This window comes from Gasterosteus aculeatus, chromosome 11, assembly GCF_964276395.1.
Source record: "Gasterosteus aculeatus chromosome 11, fGasAcu3.hap1.1, whole genome shotgun sequence".
Lineage (NCBI taxonomy): Eukaryota > Metazoa > Chordata > Actinopteri > Perciformes > Gasterosteidae > Gasterosteus > Gasterosteus aculeatus.
The window spans coordinates 13,763,918-13,790,257 of NC_135699.1; the positions used below are offsets into that span (position 1 = coordinate 13,763,918).

The 26,340-nt window shown below is 43.3% G+C and overlaps 1 protein-coding gene across 2 annotated transcripts in view; it reads right to left on the bottom strand.

Annotated features, from left to right (window-relative positions):
• Window positions 1–26,340, bottom strand: part of elfn2b (extracellular leucine-rich repeat and fibronectin type III domain containing 2b) — a 41,245-nt gene that overhangs the window by 7,660 nt on the left and 7,245 nt on the right. The window contains exons 1-2 of one of the 2 annotated variants that reach the window (XM_040190857.2): window positions 20,631–20,801; window positions 17,707–17,934 (exon numbers count right to left, since the gene is read on the bottom strand). The gene's annotated coding sequence lies outside the window, so the exon portion shown is untranslated. Of the gene's footprint in view, window positions 1–17,706; window positions 17,935–20,630; window positions 20,802–26,340 lie in introns of those variants that run through there. The other variant, XM_040190854.2, reaches the window with a different exon arrangement.

Here is a 26,340-nt window from a genome sequence, read left to right on the forward strand (position 1 = left end):
TCTAAACTGGGGGACAAACAAATTGTTTGCCACAAACAGCAAATTCCGACAAGACTGTCCAGAAAGTCCTTGTTGTGTCTGCACCTGCTTTTTGCTCTTTCTCTCTCGGGGTTCCTCCTGATCTTTCTAATCCACCAATCCCTCCGTCCCTTCTTGTCTTAAAACTCCTCAAATCCTCACCCGGCCGCGATGTTCGTGCCGGCCTCTTTAATCTCCTCTCTTTTTCACCCCCCCCCCCCCCCCCATCAGTCTGCGCCGTTGTTCTCCCTTCCACATGCCCGGGCCAGTTGGTCCCTGGAGGTACCGTCAGCGTGGTGCGGAGAAGTTTGGGTCTGTGTGGAAAAAAACTCTCTTTCCTCTCCACTTCACACGAGCCTCAGAGATGAGACAAACACAACTACAGACATGTGCGGCTCCTCTGAGAGCTCCACAGCGAGTGGAACAGATCACTCCTCAGCGGCCTGAAGAGGAACCCGCTAAAAGCAGCAGTTCCACTTTGTTAAGCAACGCTGAACACAATGTTGCTTGTCCACCCCTGGCATGCCATATGTGCGTTTCAAATGCCCTTCCCACACAATGCGTGTATAAATATATGTATACGTTTTATCGTATATTCAGATTGTCGAACGAATCTGCATAAATGAATGTTTGGAACCATCGCAGCATTTATTTCCATATGGTGGGTAGTTTACAGTATGTGTTGCTCAAGTAGGATGAAAGATGTCAGAAGATATAAATAAATGAGGAGAGATAGGAAGGAGAGGAACAGCAGAGAGAGCCGAGCGAGGGGGAGAGAGGGCAGTGGCAGAGACAGCTGGAGACGGAACGTTTGATCTTTGATTCCTCCACAAGCTTACTTCTCACCGGCGCACGAGCTGAAACACAAATCACCTTATTATACCTCCGCTATGTTATTATGAGAATGATCCAGGATGCAAAAAAAGAGTGTGGGTGGGGGAGTGAAATATCTATATATATTAAAAAAAAAAGAAAACACCCGTAGAGAAAAGGCAGAAAGGGAAGGAAAGGGATAGTGGAGGAAAGCGTGTTCTACCTCTACGAGGTCCGATCTATAATTCATACTTGGTGGTCATGTAGGCCTTGAGAAGATGTTCTCAGCCCCCCTCCCTTTCTTTTTTAAGCCTGTCTGACTCTCACTGTATCCTTTCTGACCTCCTCTGTGTGTCTGTGTCTGTAACTGTTTACCCATGTTTTACTTTTAGACCACTGCCATCTATGGCTGCTCATGCATGACATCGTATCCATTTCCTGGAAGAAGAACAGGAGCAATGGAGCTTGACGGAAAAAGGCCCAAAGGTTTAGGATCTAAATCGAGCAGAGCACCTATAAGCCGGCCGCAATTTCAACCACAACTGCTATAGTTTTCTTCTCTGCCCCAAATGACCAGGCTCAAGGCCGGGGGGGGGGGGTGGATGAATGGCGAAGCTTGGACATGTGAGAGGGTGAGGGGTGGACACCTCAGAGCCAGAGAGGCTTTTTGACAGAAATTCGAGAGCAACTTTGGCAAACAGGCGGAAAAAGAGACAGATTGTTTTGGATAATAGCAGTGGAGGGAAGCTGGACATATGGCTTGGACCCAACGACGCAGGCCACGGGGGAAAAGTGGGGTATCTCAGTGATTGAGGCCAGTGAAATGTTAGACTGCAGCCTGGGCAACAGTTCCAACGAGGTCACCGTCCTGAACAAGAAAGGTCTTTAAAAAGCCACATCAGTGGTGAATGCAGCAGCTTTTAACAAATCAACAAAAACCTTAAATAATGCGTACACGATGGGCGGTAACCGAGGGTCGAGCAGATTGAGCTCAATAAGGTGGAAAACACAAGAATAACTGTCCAACTAGTTGTTACTGCCCTCAGTGACACTGCAACACAAAAATTCAATCAAGTAGAAGGAAGGAAATCAGTTGATAGTTGAAAATAGCTCAATGCGTTTAAGTCGAAAGGGGTTTGAATTTCATGACCCGTTTTCCACACTTGCGTTGTCAACATGGGCACATGCTCGATAAGAGATGATAATGATGATGAATATGAAGAGACATTTCTGGGTCAACAAATCAAGCAACAACTGAGTAGGAAAGAAAAGTGGAGGCTAAATGATATCCTCAGCAGACCTGGTTACAGCTAAGGAAAGTGAATGAATGACGTAAACTGGAGGGGGGATTTGTTGCTCCGGGAGACTTTGGGCAACTGCATGTGCCATTTTTGGGATGAAAAAAACTGTAATTTTTATATTCACGCACAAAGCACCGTGGATATTTAGACTGAATGATTTCCTGTTTAGCTGTAATTGATTGTTTCCCAAAATGGGGGTTGACGGCTTCATTAACTCACCCTGAAAATACGTTGTGTTTGAAGCCCCCAAAAGCAGAGAGACGCGCTGCATCAGAAAAAACACCCCACAAAGACCCCACAATATATCTGTTCAGGTGCGACAGATATATCGCCATTCATATTATGTGAAGAAAGAGTAAATACTACAGTTGTGAGCTCTGCATCTGTTATGATGGTTCTCTGTGTGTTGTGTAAAGTAAAATGGTACTTTTCACATTTCACATGAAGCCATCGTTGGTTATTGCTTATAAAGTCTATTGATTTTCCTTTTGCCTGCAGGTTTTATATTTTATTTGACGAAACTTACTAGATGGATGTTTCTAACATGACAAACCCACTCAAAACCTATTACAAGGGCGCCACACGCCCTCCTCAAACACACCTGCATACATTATGGGGCTGGCTGTGGGTTCAGCGCTCACTGCGTCTCACATAAGAGACCAAAAGTTAAAGCCGCGCTCCTGATCAAAGCGCGATGCATCACTGCATCCGTTATCCTTCGACATACCCGCTTGCACCAGTGGTGTCATAGCAACAAAGTACACATCAGTGCCGAAGGGAAGGAGGCACACTCACTTCTCCATCGCACAGCGGCGTAGGAACCAAGATGCACGCGGCTCGGGAAAGGCGGAGAAATGAAATGCCGAGGCCGGACAGAGATATTCGTAAATTTCAAATTTCGAGATTGAGCAGTAATCCAACGGGCAAAAGCCCCGCAGGAAAGACTGATGAGTGGAAAGAGTAAATGGGTAATAGATAATAAACTGGGGGAAGGGGGGGGGGATTGGCTGTCAAGAGGAAGGATGAAGAATGACGCTGTTAGCAATGATGAATCAGCAGTAACCTGCATGCAGGGAATTACTGTGCTCACCAAATATCAGCTTCACCTCTATATCCAGATCTCTTTCTACGGTGATTCTCACCACCCAGAGATGGAGGCGCTGCTCATTTAACACGGCCGACTGAGATGTGCGACTGCACCGCCAGCATTAATATGGGCCCATATTAGATGCCGATTGCTTTATCCTTCCATGCGATAAACCGGCATCGTGCTGAATGTGCGTCAGGATCGAATCTAGGTCCTCCTAAACCCCGAAATAGAATCATGAAACAGTTACTTTGGGGTAAAAAACAAAAAAGCCACAAGAATGCTCTTCGTGTGAGTGCGTGTTGTGTATTTCCATGAAGGCGGACCCACGCACCCACTTGGGACGGCGATGTGCGGTGCTGACTATTAATATGAGAGTCATAAATATTCTGGGGGCCTAATTGCTTCCCACAATGTTGAGGAATTCTGCCCGGCAAGCCTGAAGGTAAACCAGCATGCGAAGAGAAATCCACAGAGAGGGAGAAAAAGCAAGGAGGCAGTTTGTACTTTCAAATAAAACCAAAAGGATTTATTTTGTTTCTAGAAGCTTAACAACCTCCTTTTCCTGTTGCAGCATATGCAGATGTGAATTGTAGTTTAGCCCCCGGGGGGTTTAAAATGTGCCACTTACATTGCCGGGGTTGGAGTTTCAGAAAATTGGATGCCCTCGATGACGCTAACATTCAGCAAACGGCCCACTGCGGGATCACTCTGTGTTACGTTAAAATCAAGAGGCCCAAACCAATTAAAGGGCTGATGTCTCTCACTTACGTCTTACGTTCCGCCTCAATTCCCTTATCGCCCGTTTTAACGTCACTGGCACTCGATTTGGGGAAGCAAACATTTATTGCAAATAGTTACGCAGTCATATGTCACGCACACGCCTCCGGAAGAACCCGAGCAGCAAAGGAATCGGCGGGGAGCACTAATCCTCCAGAATAATCAGCACATTCACTTTAGTGCAGAGATAGCTGTGAGCAGATCTCCGATCTTCGCCTTAGTCAACAGTATTTAAACTCCTTCACAGCTGGTGGGAGGAGCTATAGAAGCAGGGGTGGGACGTGACATTACAAAGGGGGATTCCTCAACATTTCTTATATGTCTGTTGAAGGTTCACTCATCAAAGGGGGACGCGAGGGGAAGAGAAGGGGACGAGGGGTAACGGAGCACCGCCTTAATGTCCCGTCGATGATTCAAATGATTAAAATACAGAAAGAAAGAAAAAAGAATACATCTGAACGGGACAGAATGCAATCACAACGGCTTAAACTCAGCAACGTTCATGTCAAAATCCCCCTCCCCAGCTGTTGGGTTGAATAGATTTATAATTTGAATATTGATCAACGTCATATTCTCCAATTCAAATCTATAAGAGAAATAGTGAGAATAATTTAACACCAAAACTTAATGTGGCAATTTTTGTTGTCGTACTTTGGGGACCTTCTGGGCCAACTGCTTATTCTGCAGCAGCACCCTATGTGCCACGGAGCAGGTGTTCTTTCCTCAAAGCGAAATGTGATGTGCTCTGAAGAGAAGGAATTGGCCGTCATGCATCGAGGCAAGAGAAGCAGTGTGTGTGTGTGTGTGTCTCAGTGGGGGTGTATGCATATTTTTGTGCATGTGTTTCTTCCTCCACGATGCACGTCCACAGTATGCACCAACATCTGAGCATCTGCACTACACTTAAAAGGAGGCGTGTGTACAGTATGGGAGGTCCTTCTGTGCACGTGTAACGCTACACACATACGTTTGGAGCTCTTCTTTAATTCCACATTATCGTTGTTTTCTTAGAGGGGGGGGGGGGGGGGGTTTGCTTACAAACCTTCTGCAGTGCTAAACTAGGCCAATGCCTAGCTGCCGGCAGAATAACAACAACAAAAAAGGATGGAGAGAGAAAAACGTAATGAAGACATTACGTAACGGCGTAAAATAGCGCTGAGCGCGTCACTCCCTGTCCTTGCCTGACGGTGCTCCTTACGGGTCAGTGACCTTAAGATTGCTGGTATTATCACGTCACATCAGGCAGGCAAAGCAGGTTGGCAGACCAAAGCTGACGGATGGAAACCGATGGATGTACGCTTCTTTGTTGCCTGTGTTTCTCTGCTGCTAAGAGTTAAGAACGTCAGCTCCGAGTCAAAGAATCAGAAACGTAATATAAGTAAACACACGTATCATTATCATCCCATCAGGAAGCATTTGTCGCCCTGTGCGGTTCTGCAGGGAGCAGCTGACGTGCTGCCCGGGGTCATTCGTTAGTGCCGGGGTTGGTGGTTAAGTCCCTGTCTCTTCCTGTTAGCGCTGTTGGAGGCAATAGAAGGTGGAAACGAACGCTTATCCTTCCTTTGGTCACACTCGTGGAGGGCCGGGTCTACAAAAAGTGACCATCAGTGTGTGATACATCGAATGTGAAAGTGACAGTTTTTCTTCTAAATGAAGAATCTGTATCTATCATGTTTCCTCGTCTTTTTCCCCCAGACCTCGAGACTCGTTTATACAAATCATTTTGCTCCCGTTGCTTTGTCACAATGATGCCTGATTGATCGCGGCCGCGAATAAACCGGCAAATAAAAAGCCACAAAAGTTTAACAGTCTTTTGTGTTCACATCAAAACGTAACTTTGAAGCTACAATTAAGGAAAGAGAGCTTCCACCTCATAAATCAAATCTGTTTATGGACTCGCAATAGAAAGCTCCAGTAGATATATATCATGAGAACCATGACCACAATCACATCCCCTGCACCGCACCACCACTGACTCGAGACTAATCTTTTACTTGGACCGATACCATCGACACCACGCCGCGCCTCGGACGTTGTGGTCCAGCAAACACCCGAGGAGACGGTCGTGGTCTTTCCACCTGGTTTCACGTGTTAATGTCACGAGTAAAAACGTTGATCCCGCCGGTAATGTACGATGAACCTGAGGGTTGTACAGTAAATATACGAGAGATGGGGAGAAAATGGCAGGCAGAGAAAAGGGGAGAAACGGGAACAGGCGAACTGCGGAAAGGGGGCTGATGGAAAGAACAAAGGGCTCGACACCCGATACGAGACGAGCCGCGACAGATCGTGTTATTAAACTCCCACTTGCTCGTTAGATCTCGGGGAGTGTGTGTGCGAGGGAGGGAGCGTACGAGGGTAGAAGATCACCAGGAAGAACTTTCTGGAACACAAAGCTAGAAAAAAACCATTAGAGATTACATAAAAACTTGTACACCTGCAGAGAAAGTGAACGATGGAGAAGAGCGCATGGAGAGGGAGGAGGGGTGTGTTGGGAGGGAGGAGATGAGAGAGAGATTTGAGGGTTTTGTTCATCTCCTCTCGCTCATGGCAATGACTAAACTGTTTCTTTCTCTGTTTGATTCTCTTTAAAGGAAAAAAGAGGAGGGAGAGTAGAGGAAAAGCAGCATTCGGATGAAGCGAGGGAGAAAATGGAGGACGGCGAGACTGAGAATAAACCGAGAGTGAGCCGGGACAGAAGAGAGCGCAGAAGGCGGCTTGTGATTAGAGAGGGAAGTGGAGGAAAGTAAGCTCTGACGAGTTAAGACAACAAAACAACAAAGAGAGGACAAACACGACGGTGGCACGTCGGTAGTCGGAGCTTTACAGCTGCAACCGAGCACAACGAATTGCAGGAGATGCGTGTGGACCTCAAGATGTTTCACCTCCAACACGGCATGTGACAGCCTGAAACAAGACAAAAGGGAGGCAGGCTTTCATTTGAGAACGGAAAAAACGCAGACGCATCTCATTTCCATTACCGTTTTACTAAAAGTGTGCGCGCACATTTACAACAATTCACATGCACGGTATTCAGCGTGCAGGAGGCACGGAGCGGCCTTTCCCCGGCATTCAGCACCAGGACTCGGAGGTCTGCGGTCACGTCAGCGCGTCTTCACCAGGGAGGGAATAAGTTCAACGCTCCTGTTGAGGCCGGTGTGTGTCGTCAACAGCTAAGCAGGGTGAAGTCGCTCGCACACAGCTGCGCAGCCAGAAGTGCACACGAGAATCGCAGATGACGCACTGGAAAGCAATCTGCCGCTGCTCTGAATATTTAGCTCAATCCAAGGGGTTGAAATATGTTGGGAAGAGACGCTGCTCCGCTCTTCGCATCGTCCTTGTGGGACGCGAGGCGCACGGATTGAAAGTGAAGAGCACTTGCCACATCTTGAAAGGCCATCTTTCTCTCGCGAAGCAAGATACCACCACCCCCCCCCGGTGTCCCCGAGGCACAACCTCCCGCGCTGAAGTGTATTATCTCACACTGGGGAGTTTTAACTAACTGCCACTTCTCCAAATTAACATTCCGTCACATTTGTCACACACAGTTGCAGCAGTCAGAACCGGGCATATTGCATATTAATACATCTATATGTTTATATACTCAGTCCTATATAACTTATCAGCTCATCGATGGTTTACACGCTGACCCCACACTCAGTCACAATTAAAAGTGAGATTTATCTGACCCGACAGTTTTTTTTTACTCTTCAGCTAATGAACCGTAGTGGTTACGAGGCCACTAGGACCCTTGCGGAGTTGTTCCCCGATGCCACGGAGACCTGAGCTGCACTGATGAAGTCGTTGCTCCTTCCCTACTAAATGTTGGCCATTGGCCTCTGATGTGTGACCTCTCTCAGGAAGCACATTTGAGGTACATCGTTGCACTACGGCCTGATGAATATTCTGGTCACACAACGGAAGAACTGTTTACAGCCAATGACATACTTGTATATTTTCTACACAGCCAATCGGATTTCTACCTGCCGTCACCTTGTGTTGTCCTGCTGGAGTCAGTAAATCCACATTTGGTAAATAGTGTGGAGTGTTTAAACCTGCAAGATCTGTCAATCCGCGCGTGCTTTAGCAGCCGCGATGTCTTTTCATTTCATTATCATATTTGCTGTTCATTAGTAAACGCTAACTTCTAGTGAAAGTAAATGCCGATGCGTCTACAGTTGTTGAACAAATTGACAAATCGCTATTAACTGACCTACTTAGACAACACAATTACTAAAATGATGCTGATTGACAATTTAGTGCGTCAGTGTGAAACATCCCTCCCTGCAGGAACAACAACCCAGAGGCAATCAGAGAGAATTGCAGTGTTTAAAGGGTGGTCTTGTTTGTTTGTGTTATGATCGTCTTCAAGTCAGTGTAGCAAAATGCCAAAGGGATGCCTCGAAAAGTCAAATATGATAATTGCACACATGTTAGAAATGTTAAAGAATTGTTTAAAATGTGAGTAATGTATGCTTATAAAATCACTGTACACAAACTGAAAAAACACATTTACTATTAACAGCCCGCCTCTTCTGTCATCCGTCTCTCACCACGTCCAGATTTCGGATCCAATATTCTGCAGCTTTGATCCATGAGGCGATTAGATGTTTGACGGATGCCGGACTTGTTTGAACAAACAAAAGTCATTTTGAGAAGCAAGCTTCTTTTTCTCTCTCGGTGACTGTTCTAAAATGTCTCTCGCCAGTCCGGAGTTTCACGAAGGGAACATTTGGTTCTCGCTCTTAAAAGTCTTCCCTGACAGACGCAAAAATGTACGAATTAGAAAGAAAGCGTGAGAGAAGAGAAGAGAGAGCATGAGAACTACGTTGAGGAGAGTAAACAGACGAAAAAGAAAAGCCTCGTTCTCGCTTGCATCGTCCTCCAGGCTGCTTCACAACTTTTTGAAGCCGTTTCTATCTGCTATTCTCTCTCTCTCTCCCCCACATTTCTAACAGCTTGGCGCGAGTAAGTCTTTGCTCGCGTAATTATGTCTGGCATTTTTTCCAGCCCTTCTTCTTCTGCTTCTCCTCCCTGACGCCCTCCAGCTGGCCACAGCAGGAGATCCAATTTAAAAAGAAACAGGTCTGCCCCCTCAGTGGTAATAATGTCCAGCAACCACTATGTGGTAATCTACAAAAAATATATTGCCTGTTTATAAAAGACGGGCAGAACCCGAATCGGCGAGGAATCCCCATTTCCAAATTATTTATCGACGTGCTTTGTTGTGAACATTTCCATCTGCGCCGTACTGTCACTGAAGCAAACAGCCTGGGCATCAAAACCGCAAACTGCACGCTTCTGAGATAGACCATTAAGTTACGCATCATATCGATCCATCCGTCCGCCTCTCCCTCTGGTTTTTCCCGCCCACCTTTCCTCTTCCTCCGCCCGCACAAACGGGGCCACAGTATTGTGCTGATACGCGCATGTGGGCATATTCTAAGCATAAGGCCTGTGACGGGGAGAACAATGGTTTCACGCGCCGCTGACTGCGGCGATCGCCGCCGCTGAAGCCAAGCGAGACTCGCACATCACAGAGGCACGCGGTGGAAACAACGGGCACACATGGTGCAATTAACGTTGCCGGGTTTCTCTACTTTTCACGTTTGAGGAACACGTCAGGGGTTGACGGCCGTGGTGAAAGAACGTCTTAACATTTGTACCAGTATGACTCACACAATGACAAAAAAAAGAAAAGAAAAAATGTTTGGGCTGAGTTACCTTTTACCGACATTCAAAGCGACATTCAAAACTTGCAGTTCAGCAAACAAACGCAGCTTGTCTTTTTGAATTAATCTCGGAAGACACCTTCAAGGCGTTGCAGCTTATTTACCAACGCGCACGGCGAGCCGTTTGGGCAAAGCAGCCAACAGGTCGCTCTCCTTCTGAGGTAGCCTAGATGAGATGACCCTGACACCATTCACAAGTGTAAATTTACACAGGGCCGGGTCTCAGACGACCCGCGCTCCTCATTTAGTGCTCCAGTTTTGTCTTCTTGGCAATTTGATGTGTGCTTGTGATAAGAGTGTGTGTGTGTGTGTGTGTGTGTGTGTGTGTGTGTGTGTGTGTGTGTGCGCATCTTAATGCAGTCCCCAGCACAAACACAAATTAAGCCCAGTGATAACTTACGGTGAAAAATACCATATATATTATTTGAGTAGAAAACTGCAGCAGACAAAGAGCAAAAGGTTGGATGAAGTACGCGGCATCGCTCAGGAGCTGAGCTCGAATCAGTAGCTCGCCGCATACTTGTCACCATCCCGAAATCCGGCATCGGTTCTTTCACCGAGCAGCAGTGCAGCGGTCCCGTGTCTCGTAATCCGTCACAGAAAGAACAGATATTCGGCACTTCAAAGTCTCTCTTTCAGTCATCTGTAGAGTGAGTACACATAGATCAGATCAAGGAGTAACATGAATGGATGCGAAATGAATACAGTGTATTTGAAAGTTGCTTCTCACTCACTCCCACTCATGTCATAAACAACACGGAAAATCTCTTTTTTTTCCTGTTTGGATGCTTAACCAAAGCCATAAAAACACCAATTAAACCAATTTGTTTCTATAGAAACACAGGAAAACTGAATCAGTGTCATCTCACTGACAGCGGGATGAAATCAGCATGAAATCCAAGCTGCTTCTTAAGTGGAAGATGGAAACGTAATTATCTTATTGAACGGAACATTCCTGGTTACACCAAAGGGCGTCACATGTCAATCCCAAAGCGGTAACGACTGCAGGCTGCCTGCTCTCAGAACCTCCACGAAGACTTAGAACCGTCATCAGAGCAAACAACAATTAGCACGTTCAATTTAAAAGATGTGTGCTCGACCTCTCTTTGAATTGCTTTGCTTTTTGCTTCACCCCATAGGATGAGCCGTGAGTACCGAGCAGTTTTAAATGTCCTCATTCGTGTTGATGCTGTGCTGCTCTCTTGACTCGAACACGCCGCACTCCTTTTATCAGAAGGAAGAAGATCAGCAGGAGGCGTCAAGGAATCGTGCAAATATATTGAATTGCCAACAGCTAATTGTCAGATTGATTGTCATGTTTTGTGCAGTGGAGACATCTTGCCTGTACAGTTGCTGAGGCTTTTGAGTTGGTGCAGTGAGACGTGAGTGTTATTACGCCCAAGCGCGCCTGGAGAAATGGAAGACCTCGTTGAAACCGAGGAGGCATTAATATCCGTTTTCATTGGATCCCCGGAGTGATTTTTTGCCGTCCTGGATGCTGTGAACACTCCGAATGTGCAAATTATGCTTCGGGATGCAGGCGCTTCACTGTCTGTGCTAACGAGCTCTATTGGACAAATACGGTCACAATCTCACCCACCTGCCTCTTTTTTTTTTGCAAAGACTGGACAGTAGAGACCACATGGACCCTAGAAATATCATGGCACTGCTGCAATACACATGGTGGATACACAGAAAAAAAATCAAAGAAAGAATGAATGAAGCTTCATTCTATCTTTGATCACATGTCTCTTCGTTACCTTGTTGCAACCTCTGATCGTCAGTCATGATTTATACTTTTGGCAGAACTGCTGTTGTATAGCGGCTGCCTTTGGATTAGGTTCGTACAAGCATACCGATTGCAGCACTAGGTCAGCTTATGCAACATGTATGGCTCACTACGTATGCGGGATGTCTCTTTCTCTCTCATGTTCTCTTACTGTTCCTTTTGCTGTGCTCTCGCACCCTCTCCGTGTGATGGATTCATACCTGTAGGAATTATGTGACCAAATTGGAACGAGGTATTTTAAAAAGGGGCAAGACGACAACAAACACATTGTTGTAAATGTAAAATATTTTGATTTTAAAGATTTTATGAAGGAGGAGTCTGCTCTCTTCTCCCCTGTGAACTAGAACAGGTTCTGTTCTATACAGTTTGTAAACACAGTCTAAACAATAATATCACAATAGTGTGATCTACAATTAAGTGAGTAATATTGAGTCGTATAAAATAAAGAATTATATACTATATAAATCAATCAATAAAAATAGGCCTAAATACGAAGTAACCTTAATGTTGTTAACATCAGTGAGTGAAGATACTAAAAGTTTGGTGCGTTGAGCAGCTTATGAGTAAATGTTTGTCGTATTATCGAATGTATGTAGCGTCGCTGTTGGAGGCTTATATGGTTTGTCCGTTAAGATGGTAGTGGACGGAGTGAACGTCAGTTCGCTCCGAGTGTGGGGGCGGCATGCGAACTCTGCGAAGGTGTCGTAGTCTGTTACTTTATTGCTCCTCATTAGCCACATCCCAGCTTCCTCTGAGATTATCTATTGTCATTTCCCTTTCACCTCGCCACCTCGACTGGTGGTAACTATAACTATGGTATTAGACTGCCTTTCTCTTGTCTTGTTTCTGATCTTCCCCTCTGCTCCCCACAGAACCGACCATGGCAGAAGGTCCTGATAATTACTTCAAGGTAGCAGTTATATTGGACCTGACAAGTAGTGTGAGGCAACGTTAAAAACTCAAAATCGAGGCCTTGCGATGCACCAAGATGGGATGAAATTGCACAGGAACTTCTACAAATACAGAGAGAGCTGCAAATGGATCGGAAAGACAGCGACTAGAGAGACACACCCACGGAATCTTTTTCGGCTTCTCTGTGGCGGCTAAAAGCACGAACCCAGTAATGGTGCACATCTTGTTTTAAAGGAGGGAAAGGACAGTGATGTAACCTAATGTAAGCAGGATTAGCAAAGGCTGGATACGGGATATGCGGCCCACTGAATACCACGGCAACGCCACGGCAAAGGAGCCGGAGAGGCGGGAACATGAGATGCTAAGCGAGAGAGTGAGACGAGGAGAAGTAGAAGTAACCTCTGACGTCTTCACTTGTTTTTTCTTTTCTTAGAACAAAGTAGGCCAGACGCCGTGTTGCACAAACCGGACCCTTTTTTCAGCGCTAATGGCAATTGAGAAAGCGAGTCTTAATGTTGAATGTTGATCTAATCTGTGTGGGTTGAAAGCTATTAAATAAAAGAAGAGGAGAGGAACGTGAGAACAGGATACGAGTGCGAAAGGTTTGCAATGTCTCATTAAAATATAAAAGGTTTTTACACACTTGCAGAGAGAAAAAGCAGAGCTCTGCTAGCGCCTAATAATAATATCACCACGTCACTTCTACTCGTACCGGTTCTTCATACTGACCATGACAGGAGTTTCCACGAGGATGGCCAAAGCAAAGGCAAACACAGCAAATATTGTGCAAATATTGTGCGCTTCTGAAAAAGGGGGCAGACTTTTAAATCATAATAATTGGACATCATCCAATTCATCCCAATCCGTAGGATTATTTCACTTGGAAGCATAAATGTGCACACCGATGCACATGCTCACCAACACTGACGCACGGAGCACCACGCTGTGAAACGGCAACTCAGCTCAGGACGGCACTCTTTGTTTTTACGTGTAATTTATAGGACTTTTTCCATAATGTTGTCAGACACGTTTCATAACGATCTAATCCCGTCAGCGGAAAAATCAAGCACTTTTTGCGAAAGTACATTACCTGATGATGTTACATTACAGTCGATTTCATTCATTTCATTTAGGCAACAAAAACAAGGGGAAAAGTCCAGGTTGAAAAACGTCAAAGTCGACCATAAAAGTGAAATAAATCTTCATAGCAAATGATTTTGCATATTTCAGGTGAAATAAATTGGTTATCGTCTTTTCCAAGTGCCATTTTGGTTCCGGGCTGCCTGAAATGTGTTTTTTAATCTAGACCGAGTGGCAGTAACCTTTATCCATCTGCTTTTCCAAGATAAATACTGCTCAAAAAGAACAATTTGCAGCCTCTTTGACATCTGAGATAATGGGAAAAAGGTCAGAAAGGAAAGCGGTGGAGCCATAATAAGCATTCATACACCCAACGAGACGCAAACTCGGAGGTAATTCATTGCTTAATTCCGTCAGCCCTCCACTGGTGGCACCCGTCTGCGTGGAAAATACTCCAGACACACACCCTTAAGCACATGCACGCACGCACACACACACACACAAGGACAAAATCCTTCCCCATATAGAAATGCATGCACACAAACCTTAATTGATAGAAACACACATAAACAAACAGAGGGGGAGATAAATGTATTCAAAGTCTCAGTACAACACTGCCACCTGATTAATGAGCCCATCATTTCTTTATGGGCTCTTTTATACGTTGTGATTGAGTTCTGGCCATAATTAAAGCAGAATTGTCTGGGTTGATTGTTGCATAGTGTGGGTACAAATGTAAGAATACACACATTCCTTTGTATTCATCATCAGTACTCATCCCTCAAAGCATTTTCTCTTCTTCCGTACCTCCCATTTCATCCATCATCTTTTTCTGTCTTTAACCTCCTTGTAGATTAACATGCGTGTGCATCGGCTTGCTCCCGGTGCCATTTTTTGGGTGACACATGTAGGTCATACAGGTAGTGGCTATTCACTGTATCAATCCCTTTCACATCTGATGCACGCATACGTGCTAACACAAACACACACACACACACACTCATGGAAAATAAATGTAAATTGTTACCACTCTCTTCTACACAGTGTCTCGTTCCCTGGGGCAGTTGCTGTTACAGGCTTGTGTTCATTAGCATTTACACCGCTGGCAATCACACGACTGTGGATTTTTTGCACCGATTGTCAGTCTCAGGCACTCACTTGGCGTCGAGGATTCAGCACAACAGACACGCGGAGAAGAAGAAAACCTTGAAACTCCTCAGCCAAACATTATCTTCAGTTTCTAGTGAACACATACTGAGGAATTGTATAATGTCACATGAATAACCGGCCTCAAAGAGAACATTTCAGTGGCCACTGATGCTGCAGCTAAGTGCAAAGATGAACATAAGATTTCTATTATCAGATGTGCGTCATACTGAAACCCATTATTAATGGCTGTAATTGGAAGACACCATCACCTAACATGGCAACACCAAATACTTTTTTCATTATATGAATACAACCCTCACCATGTCCTTTCCGTCTGTAGAGAATATCCTCTTTCAGAAAATGTTGCTGCCAATAGCACCCTCAACTATTGAGGAGCCTCCTTCCCTGCCTTGTAAGTGGGAAGTGGACACATCTCTCCTAGAAACAATGCGGCATAAAGCATCAGACACATGCGGATGGAGAGCTGTTAGTATCCCAGGAGCACAGCCAACGTGTGACTGCAAGTGGAGCGTTGAGCGAATTTTAACAACACTGTTAATGGCTTTGAGATCTTAGAGTGACAGGCTTAATGTCTTCCTCAATCCCATCAAGCAAGTCAATAATTGACTTTTTTTATAGTCTTTACCGGTGAATAGTTTCTCTGTTGGTTGAAAGTGGAACAATGTGAACGTCTACATACGCGCCGCTTGGCGGCTGTGGAATATGCCAGTGCCTATGGCTCATTGAATTAACGTTACCTAAACTAATACGGGTATTCTTACACTGAACGCCCTGTACCAGCTAGATACTATGCTAATTACATATGATGAAGCACTCGGTCAAAGCAAAGGACGCATGTGCATCACCATGTCGGCCTTCTGGAGAGCGCAATCAAGTGCATTTCAGCCCACCGCTGTTGATTTGTGAGTCAGAAGCAGTCGTGTGTTTTTCGTTTTTTGTCGGTTCCACAAAAGCCTGAGAAAGTTGTATTTGTTGCCCTGACAGCCCCGTAGAGTAAAGGGCTCTTTGCGGCCGTTGGGCTTCTATACTTGTCTGCAGCAAAGCAATTTGAAATGACTGAGTGATCACCATAAGAGGGTTGCACGGGTGGGCTAAAAGGCTTTCAGACATTAAAAGGAAAGGGGATTCATTTGTATAGGCAGTTATAGAAACAGGATTATTTTATATTTCATCACTGTCGGATTTAACTCCACATTTCCCAGGACACAGCTGATTGTGTGGGAAACCGTTAATCGCGTCGCGTCACGCATACGCGTCACGCAAGTATCATACTACATGAAGGAATCTGATTCCTTCATCTATCAGTCTCCTCGTTTGTGGCTTAAAGAAGATACTTATCATATTCCTGAATTAATGTAATTAAAATACAAAAGGTTGGCTTTGCGTTTTCTTTCTCCTACTTTAATGACTAAACTGTTTCAAACACCGGTTAGCATATTAGCACTCAAGCTAAGGGGCCGCTGCTACAGTTCCTGTAGTTGAGCCGTTTCCCTGTGAGGAGAAAACACAGTGACTCGTTATCTATTCAATCCACAGCGTGGCATAATGTGACAAGTACGATGTCAGAAAAGTCAAGACGCAGTACTTCAGAACCATGGAAAACATTTATAATTAAGGATCTAAAATTCACTCACTGAGTGCTGAGACTCGAGTGCCAACATGTTGAAATCTCTAAATAATTCAGGGTTTATTTTATTAACATCTTAGTTCTGGTACAGAGTTCAGTTTGGCCTCGATCTTGGGCAGATACAGATACATTTTTTTGTCTCCTCTAGTGTGCATTAAACAACATTTTATCATCAGTTCCTGACAGCAGCAACTACAACAATTATAATAACAACAATAACGTGCAAAATAATCATGACGCTAGTTTGGTTTACTTTGCATTGCATTGTTAGAGCAACAAGGTTTTCCTCAATGTCGGCGGAGGCGGGGATGGAAACGAAATAATTGCATCAATTACTTTTTACTCTATCTCAGCCTGACACACACGGCGCACTCACATGTGCACGTGGACAGAATTTAATAGCAGGGGTAAGTAAAGTACTGGCAGCAATAATGACAGTGTTTCCAGTAAAACAAGTGCAATAAAAGCAGGCTGGGTGACATAATATATAACTCGAAAGACACTAACTAATGCTTTCACTACAGCGAAATGCCAAAAGCTTCAAGCATTTAACTCAAGCACTGCACATGCACTTGTGTGAGGTCAGATCCGTGACACATGCGGAAGCACAAGAACATTCAGGCTATTTTAAAGTAGATTTCATGTATCACACAGTGACGTCTCCATTTTCTATTGCACGAACGTTAGGTAATGTTGTGAATGAAATGTGCGTAAAGCATTGATTGAATCGATCAGCTGCACAAAGGAGTCAATGTTCAACAATGAGAAACTGAGAAACTTCACTTTACAGTCTACAACACAATAAATAAGATTTAGGTTCGCTGTTTGCACAACAATGGAGAAAGATTTTATAGTGAGTTGGAATACTGTGTATTTTCTTTGGGCTTCAGTTAATGATTTTGCTGATAATAAGTATTATAACTATATATATTATTTTATGTAATTGTTATGTAAGTATTAGAAGTTTGTTTTCCTATTGCATTTGTATTCATAGCAAGGCTTGATATTTAGTGTTATATATTTAGTTCATCATTGTCCATTTGCTACATTTATTTAAAGAGTTCATATAGTTTTAAATCAAGGGTTCCTGTAAGATTCTCACGGTTTTGAGAATGTTTCCATTTTTGGAAAGTTGGGAGTTTTGAAAAAGACAACCCTCGCTTTAAAAAAGCTAATATAGATCGCCACTGAGCTAAAAGCTGTAATGTTGAAAACGGTCTACCAAAATCGAACCTGTTACTTTGAGTGCGCAGTGATACGGAACGCTCGGGTCAATGTGAACAGCAAATGTACATTATCGCTCAATAATGTACCCCTGGTGACTCATTGTCAACCAATCAGAAAGCTGAATTTCATCTACCCGTATTATAATATAGAATAAAAAAATGTTCCCTAACCTGTTTGCTCTCTTTGTTGCCTCCTCTCCCCTCTTCAGTTGTCAGTTTATCCGGACACAAAAGTGCTCCTTTCTCTTGTCGGCCCCCCTGTGTGTCCTCCTGACGAGGGAAGCTGCTCCGGATGAAGGCCGACGGTTGAGGATGTACACATAGATGTACTCTTGTAGTACTCGGTCGGGGTCTTCTGTCGTCCTGCCAGCGCTACAGGACACCAAACAGGGCATGCGGCTGTGAATGAGAGGAATCAAAATCAAAAGATGGAAAAACTACATTTTTTATGTAGTGTGCCAAGCTAAATAAACATGTGTGAACAGTTGCTTAATTCATTAAATTTAAAATCTATTTGTTTATGTTTACGATAACAAACTGGCAAATTTCAGCTTTGGCGACGTTGCAAACTATAACTTTTAAAATGTTTCCTAATTGTGTAAAATAACAGTAAAAATACATAAGTTTCACTAAGCACTCCAGAATTTTAACATATTTTTATTTCCTTTAAGTTGAGACTGTCAGAAAGATAGAAAAATGTACGAGAGGATGAGCTGAGCGAGAAGAGAGGATTTCAGAAGAATACAGACTGAAACATCGACACATAATATAATATCCTATTATCAATCTTTTCCCATCTATTTGTTTCTTCCGCCCCATTTCTACTTTTTCTCCATTTGTCTTTCTTTCTCTTTGTGATACTTTCTCTTCTGACATTCCAGCCACTGTGGTTCACGTAAAATAACATTACCCGAGCAGACAAGCGGGCTAAGAACAATAATGATGATATTAATGGCCGATGATGATGCATCGGAAGGTGTGACAGATGGTTTTGTGCAACCACATATGATGAGATGTTTCCATTGGCGAGCAGGACACCTGTCACATCCCACCTTAAGCACACAACATACATACATGGCTCTCTCTTTCTCTCTCTCTCTCTCTCCCCGCTGGTCTCTCCTTATTTTGTCCATTTCCTTCTTTTTCTCTCTCCTGTCAGCACGTTCACTACCGACTCAGCCAAGCGGGACGTCTCATCCTTGGCAGTAATGAAGGACTCCACCTGCTGCGCCCTTCTTTAAGTTAAATGGAGTGGTACGATTCACTGGATCATGACTGCAACGTAAGTAGACACATGCATGTGCGCTTTACAAAATCACATGCACACCAAGGGAAACACATCTTATGGGCTTTTTCTCATGGCACACTATACTATAAGAAGGGACACAAGCGCACACTCTGCGGACAGAAAAACAAACACGTGCGCTTCACACAACTGTTCTTGTGCTTGCTTGGAACTGAAACCAAAACCAAACCAAAAATAAGACTAAAAAAAGACGCAGAGAATCAGACATCAATGAAGACATTTGTCTTTCGGTCTTATTGCATATTTGCTCAGCAATAACTTCACAAGAATAACAGCACTGACAAAATTGAAGCCCACTTGAGGCAGACTTGTTTGTCCTGTTCACATTTTCTTTTCATCCCTGGAAAACAAATGTTATCTCATTTAATTTCTCCTGAATGTTGATTTTGTAGTCGTTCCATTTCTAGCATATCTTCTTGTTATACCCAGTGTTTCTGTGACAGAGGTTGATATGGATTTCCTTGCGAATCTTAAAAGGGCCACACCAGGGCTGTCAGTTGAACTATAAATAAATATTGCCCGTATTTATCGCACATTCACTTGAACCACTTCCATTTTTAAAAACTCCAAGAGGTTTCCCGCAGGTCAACCTGTCATCTTTCCAACCAAGATGTTGAAATCTAATGGCCAGATTACTTTCCAATGTGATGGGGATATTTGCGCTCCCTGAAGGATGGATTCTGGCATCTTGGGTGAACTCTCTGACCTTTAATGTCGAGGCAGCAATTTCCAGCTATGCACAAGCGGTCTGTTCAGAGCTGCCAAGAAATTAAAGAGCCGATGTGTGCACTCTAGAGAATTACACCTTTGGACTCATTTATTTTGTTACCGCATGGCTTGTCTGATGTGACGTAGTCAGGATTTCGATTCTTATCTCAGCTTTGTATTGGACGATCTTACGAATAGAATGACAGCTTGTCTGACGACTCCCAGTGTTTATTCCTACTGGCCCAATTCTACAGACCCTAAACACATACGCATTGAACCTATCTTACAGATGCGTCTCTCGTTCTCAAACTTGTTCTTCCTCTCATACTGTGATTACATCAAAGTGAAGCAGCTGCTGACACGATGGGAGGGTTGTAAGGGAATCAGGCCTTTTTCTTTGTTTGAGCTGTATACACACACAATTACGTAGAGAAGCCTTACTCATAGGTGCACTTCTATGGCCTCCACACAATCGCTTACAGACTCTTATGTGGGTGGCTATATACTTACTTTTTAAATAACATCGTAAATGAGTTTCTATTTCTGGTTTAAATCTAAACAGCGTTCACTTGTTACTGTGTGTCTTGGTGGGTTCTGAGGGAATGGTGTGAGTCAAAGGCTCATGGCTCATTTGCATTGCCAGTGCGTTCTTAAAGGCTTGTTCACTCTATGACAGCTTTATCCTAATACCCCACATACTGCTCACTGGCCAATTCATACAGAGCAAAGCCTTGTTCATTTATATATAAATACTGTATATATACTAGGGCTGTGAATAGATTTTAAAAATTGACTAATTAATCGCACATTAAGAAATTTATTCACCTTGATTAACGGCGATTAATGAATATTGTTGTTGTAACAATGTTGGTTTTCTTCTAAAGACTAAATCTTACAAGTAATGAGTAATCACTAGAAAAACGTTTATTTTCGACACAGTTATTTAATTGTTAATGCTTTTATCGTCTTGGAGCCAGAATTCCACCGGGGGGAACATGTTGAACTAGCAACTCTTCCAGCTAGCTTAGCCTAGCAGCTAGCTTAGAAAAGTGGTGCTTTAAGTGGTCCGTTTGACACTTACCCCCCTTTTGTTTGACACGTGGAAGAATTCCTCTGCACAGTTCCCCGCTGTATGCCACGCCTCTGTTTGTTTTACTTCCAATGCAAAAATCTCTCTCCATCTTGAGCTAACGTCTTGCTTTCTCCGATGTAACTGACTGCAGCTAGCTAGCGGCCGCTTCCGCGGTCAACTTTCGGTTTACTTCCGGAAGTAGAGGAAGTAGAGAGGACGTAAACCGGAAGTAAACAAAGCTACGTTAACTACGTTAAAATATTTTGTCACATTTATCTCGGACCCATCAATCGCATAGATTAATGCGTTGACAGCCCTAATCTATACACATTTCTCACTGCACGTAACAGAATCAGAGACAGTCTCCTGACGCAGACAGCGAGAGCTATTTTATGCAGGACCCGGACGCTCCTAATATGAGCTGTTTCCGGTCCTTTTTTTTTGTCGATCACCCGTGAAATGTAGGTGATGTTAATTCATACATGTCAACAAATCTATGTGCCAAATGTCATGATTAAAATCAATAAATATTTACATGTCTAACTACTGCGGGAAAGTTACTTTGATGAGAGAAAGTAGTAAGACTCACTTGGGCGACGGTTGGGTAATGCTGGGGTGACGATGAAAGAGCTTTTCTTGCGCTATTTCGAGGTGTTGAAGCGGAATATCTTATTTTGAAAGGCCAGAATTGGGTTGCCGGATATGGTAATTTGGGCGAAACTTTAACCAATGTTTAACCTGTGCACAAAAAAAAAATTTACAATTACGATGGACGTCGGTCCGGGTCACGCCTACAGCAGCGCACGGCTAATTCACTGGCGTCAGCGACCTTTTACCGACTCTAGTTCCAAATATTTTTACTTTCATAATTAAAGCATTATTTGGCTCGAAAGGTAATGAGCCTACGTCTACCGTTCAATCCGCTAAAAACATTACACGATAATTTGTATCAATAGTTTTAGCGGATAGTTAGCTAAAAACGGTCCGCGTCAGGAGACAGTGGCGTTAGGTGAAAAGGAGATGTAATTAGAGAACCCATCAACATGTTTGATCCACTCCAATGTAAAATGGACCAGGCTGGCCTGCTGTTACATAATGATAACAATGCTGCCTGTAGACAGGTGTACAGTGGTCGTAACGCCTAATTATTATCAGCATTACTTATGTCAGCTGTGCAATTTTCCTCACTATTCCATCACTGTGAAAATCCTAAAATCTTGAGTATTAAAAGGACTTACTCCCCTTTCTTTGGCGTGTTCAAAATCTTGTGAGTAATATTTTGAGTCTGCAGTCCGCTGCGTGTCCAGTCGGCCTCTTGTGCTTTGCTGCGCTTGAGTTTCTAATTTCAGACAAATCATTTCTTGAGCATGAGAGATCCTTGACCTCTCCATCTGTATCTCAGTATAAAAACATCTTTTAATTATCTTCACACGTTGCATCACTCACTCTGTATTATCTCGTGGTGTGTTGAAAGAGCAATGAACGGTACCTTATCATGACTGAAATACTTCCACTTTAATGCCTACAAAGATATAATACAAACTCTATTTAATAGTTAAATGATATTGCAGGAAATCTCCCTTTCACGTGAATAAATTACAGTATCAGGTGGAGTTCATCCCATTTGTAATTTGATTGTATGCAAACATCCAATCATGATAACTAATCCTGCATGATATTTGTGGGATCATCAGGCCGAGAAGCCAGTTCAGACGGAATTATATATTTGAAACCCATTGTTACAATGTATTTATAAATAACCAATTCATTGGATGATGTGAAGCACACAATACCGCAACACACTGTTACACTGCTACACTACAGAAATATAACCCCAAACTCCCGGGGACTCATCCATCGTCGGACCAATACCCAATGGCTTCTGAGATTGGGTTCACCCAGAGGTGGAAGACATCAGCTCAACACACCTTGTCCGTCGCTTCTATGTCTGAATCCATGCTCATAACAAAGTCCTATTGGGCAAAAACTACCAACAAAACTTTTTCGTTTTAATAACCTATTGGTAAAGAAAGTGAGGTGCCAAAAAAGAAAATGGTTTCTTAGTCTGAGGAGTGTTTAGTTTGAGAACCAAGGACAGATAACAATGACTGAACTCTGAGACTGAGACATGCTGGATACATTTCTGTCTGATTCCTGCTCATCTAACAGTTTGTGTATGAGTCAATTGAAGTCAGACAGGTTTTATTAAAAGTAAAGGCTGCTGGTAAAGTGACAGTATGCGCATAACTTTCTTGTGGTATGAGGTCTACAGAGTGGGAGGACTTGAAAGCAGGGAGGACTCAAATTGAGCTTCTAAAAAACACTGCCTCCGTTGCCCACCCTTGTTTCTTTCTGTCTCTGTCTTTCCTTAAAGGCACATGTGTCCTTAGAACTGCCAGGCAAAATGAGGCACCAAGGCTTCTAACTGCAGAGCTTCAGGCTGGGTGAGGCGGAGAGGGAGAAAGAGAGAAATAGCAACACGGAGAGAGTAGGCAAAGGCAGCAATGACATAACGTGATAAAAGATAACAAACTTAACAGAAACTGCTGTAGAGCGTTGTTTTCGAATACTTTCTGCGCGCTTGTGTATGTGTGAAGTGTGTTCTTGCAGGAATCTCGTCTTTCTCAAAGTAGTCAGCTGAAATTATCCGTCTGATTCAAAGAGACGGAGTGCAACTATTCATACAGAAAACACCACCACGCCCAGTGGAGAGTAAAACAACCGCCGCCACAATATGCAACCGAGGGATAAAACAAAAACTGCCTGTGGCAAGCATAAAATGTTAGATTGCAGCAGGTCAAAGGAATATTTGAGTACCCTTTGTCTACCAGGGGTGCAGTTGATACCAAAAGATGATATGTGCCATGGGACTCAATAGTTGTCAGCAAGCTAATTTTCGCTGCTGGGTTTACAAGTTACTGTCACTAGTGAAGGCAATTCTGTGTTCTCTGTTAGTAGTGCTTTCTACCAATCAGCAGCGTTTCAGCAGACGAAAGTCCTACGCACAATAAAATACAAAGTCCATGGGGAGCATTTCACTGTTTTCCGCCTCAGGTGTGCGCGGGACTTAATTATGCACTGCCACTGTGAGGAAACCCTCCGAGTGGTGCATCTGTTTATGGTTGTCAGTACATTAAAAGGAAAAACTTGTCTCCACGTTGGATGTATGTGTATCCACACGAGGACAATGGGGCTGGGCTGTAATTAGTTCCTTGTCCTATTTCAGTAATTTTTCTAAAGTCGACTTTAGAAAAATCAAAATCCTTCTCACGGACACACACAGCATTCTCTAGCTGTGAAACTAAAAAAAATGATATAGTTTAAGCAGCCAGTATTTAACGGCAGCTGGCTTCACGCTAGGCACGGTGACAGGTCTGGGACCGAGAACAGGCAATTACTGTTACTTATAGTAACAGTAGTAGTATTGTATGGAAATAATAAGGGAGAGATAAACAATTGATAATAAGTAATAGTTAATAAATCATTTAAGATAAACAACTTATTTTAGTGTTTTGGGTTAAAATTAACCCCACACATGCTGCAATTGATAAAAGAGCTCCGATTGCAACCCATGAATTATAGAGAAGTCATATTGATTGTTTTCATGCTCAATTGGTTTTAGTCACATATGGAGACCGTGGGATATTTGGGGGGGTGTTGCACCTTCTATGAAGCAATTTACACATTAAATTGAAACTGCTTTGATAAAATGTTTGACTTGAAAAACCGTCCTCTGTGTCCACACATTTAAGAACGGTAGAGTGAGCCTGCGGTTGTCGTGCAGCGAGGATGTACTGAAATAAATGTGGAAAATCATCTAAATCGGCAATCTCTAAATAGAAAGTTAGCTCAGAGGAACAGGAAAAATAAGGGTGGAACAAAGAAGTCAGGACTGTGGCATATTTAGAATAGCTATTTGTTTAGAAAAGCTGGCCAATTTTCCATGCCTGAAAATCCTATATTCATACATCTTAAGAAGTCATTTCTTCTGCAGTGACAATAATGTAATTTGTCTGGTTTAGTCTGAGACCACGCTGCCACGGGTGAGTTGTGTATCAATCTCTGTATGATGGGAAGGTAATACTAAAGGAAATGCCTTCATATACGTACACTGACACGACCGTTACTATAAACCCATTTTTATATTTTTAAGAAAGTAGAACAAAACCCCTCTGAATATCGTATATAATATCTAAAGAATCACTCTCAAGGCTGAGAAATGAAATCCTTGCATAATTGTCCATCCAACTCGTAGGGTCTCTCAAAAACAACAACACATTCACATTCCAATTACTTATTTAAATTATTGTAGCTGTTAAACAAATATTTAAAGAACACCACATATAGCATCACAGCCCTTTATGAAAAAAAGTGTGCTGATTTCCTTATACCACACGCACAACGTACCACACACTCGCTAAGCTGTCGTCGCCGTGCCGGTGGATTAAGTGTGAGCATTTGTGAAATCATTTGAACCCCCGGGGGTGCGAAGAAGAGTGTAGATGGTGTCTGTGTCACTGCGTGCAATGTGGTGTGTACTTGGCTTAGGTTGGTGGCGCTCATTCCACAGCATATGTCCGCTTGTGTTTGGGGCCTGCGGTGTGTCTGCGTCAGTGTGTTCAGCTCTGCCGTAACTACACACCAGTAAAAGTGGAGTAAAAGGTTTCATAAAGGCGGCGGGAATTGAAAAAGAAGAACGTATAAACTTCCCCTGGCTTGTTTTAACAGTGGACGTACAGCAATCAATATCATTATTGACGGCGGGGAGAGAGGTAGCGTTTGTTTGACGATCGATTACTTCAAGCCAACAGCGTACTTCTACATTTTAGCCTCCACGACTCGAGGGTCTCCGCCTGAGAAGCTGACTCAGCATCCCACAGCATCTGAAGGAACCTGAACGGGAAAAACTTTTTTTTATTTTTGTTTCTTTACTTTAAAGATATGAATGAAGGTACACACACAAACACAGTGTTAGGGTTTCCCGTATTATTGTACGAAGACTAAAAGCAGTGTGCAGATGTGTGTCTGCAGGCTGTATAGGTTAGAGTGAGAGATGGGTTTCTAATCTCTAATCCCATGGGACAAACGGAATTATGTTGCCTTCCCACCACCTGTCTGCCCATCAGTGCAACAGTATACTGTATGTACTGAAGTACTGCACTGAAGAACAATGTTGAGGAACTTTCATAGAATTGTACCCTTAAACTACACAACAAAACCACTTTACTAATTACTTTTATCATCTACAATAAAATGTAATACTTAAGAGACCTAAAACATTTTATACTATACTTTAAAACAAAAAGGTATAGTGCTTTTTTTCAGCCGATTAGTTAATCTGACACACTGGCTGATCTATGGGGTCATGTAGATAATGGTTTAGTCACGGTAGTTTAATAAATCAGTTGGTTTTCAAAACGACCAAAAAGATATTAACCTTTTTGTTATTTAGGATTCCCAGCAACTAAATGTTTTGAGAATAGGAAGGTACATGAGGATTACTGATTCATGCTTAATGCATTTGCGAAGGTGGCGAGTATGTCCAAACAGCCAAAGAGACTTCACGCGATCAGACACGGCCCGTCATGGGGCTCCTCGCAGCAGGTCCTCTCCTGTATGTGTGTGCAAATCCAATATTTTCTCACTACGCGGATTGGGAGGGAAATGGAGAAGAAGGAGAAACAGACTTTACACCTTACTGTAAAAGGAGAGTATAAAA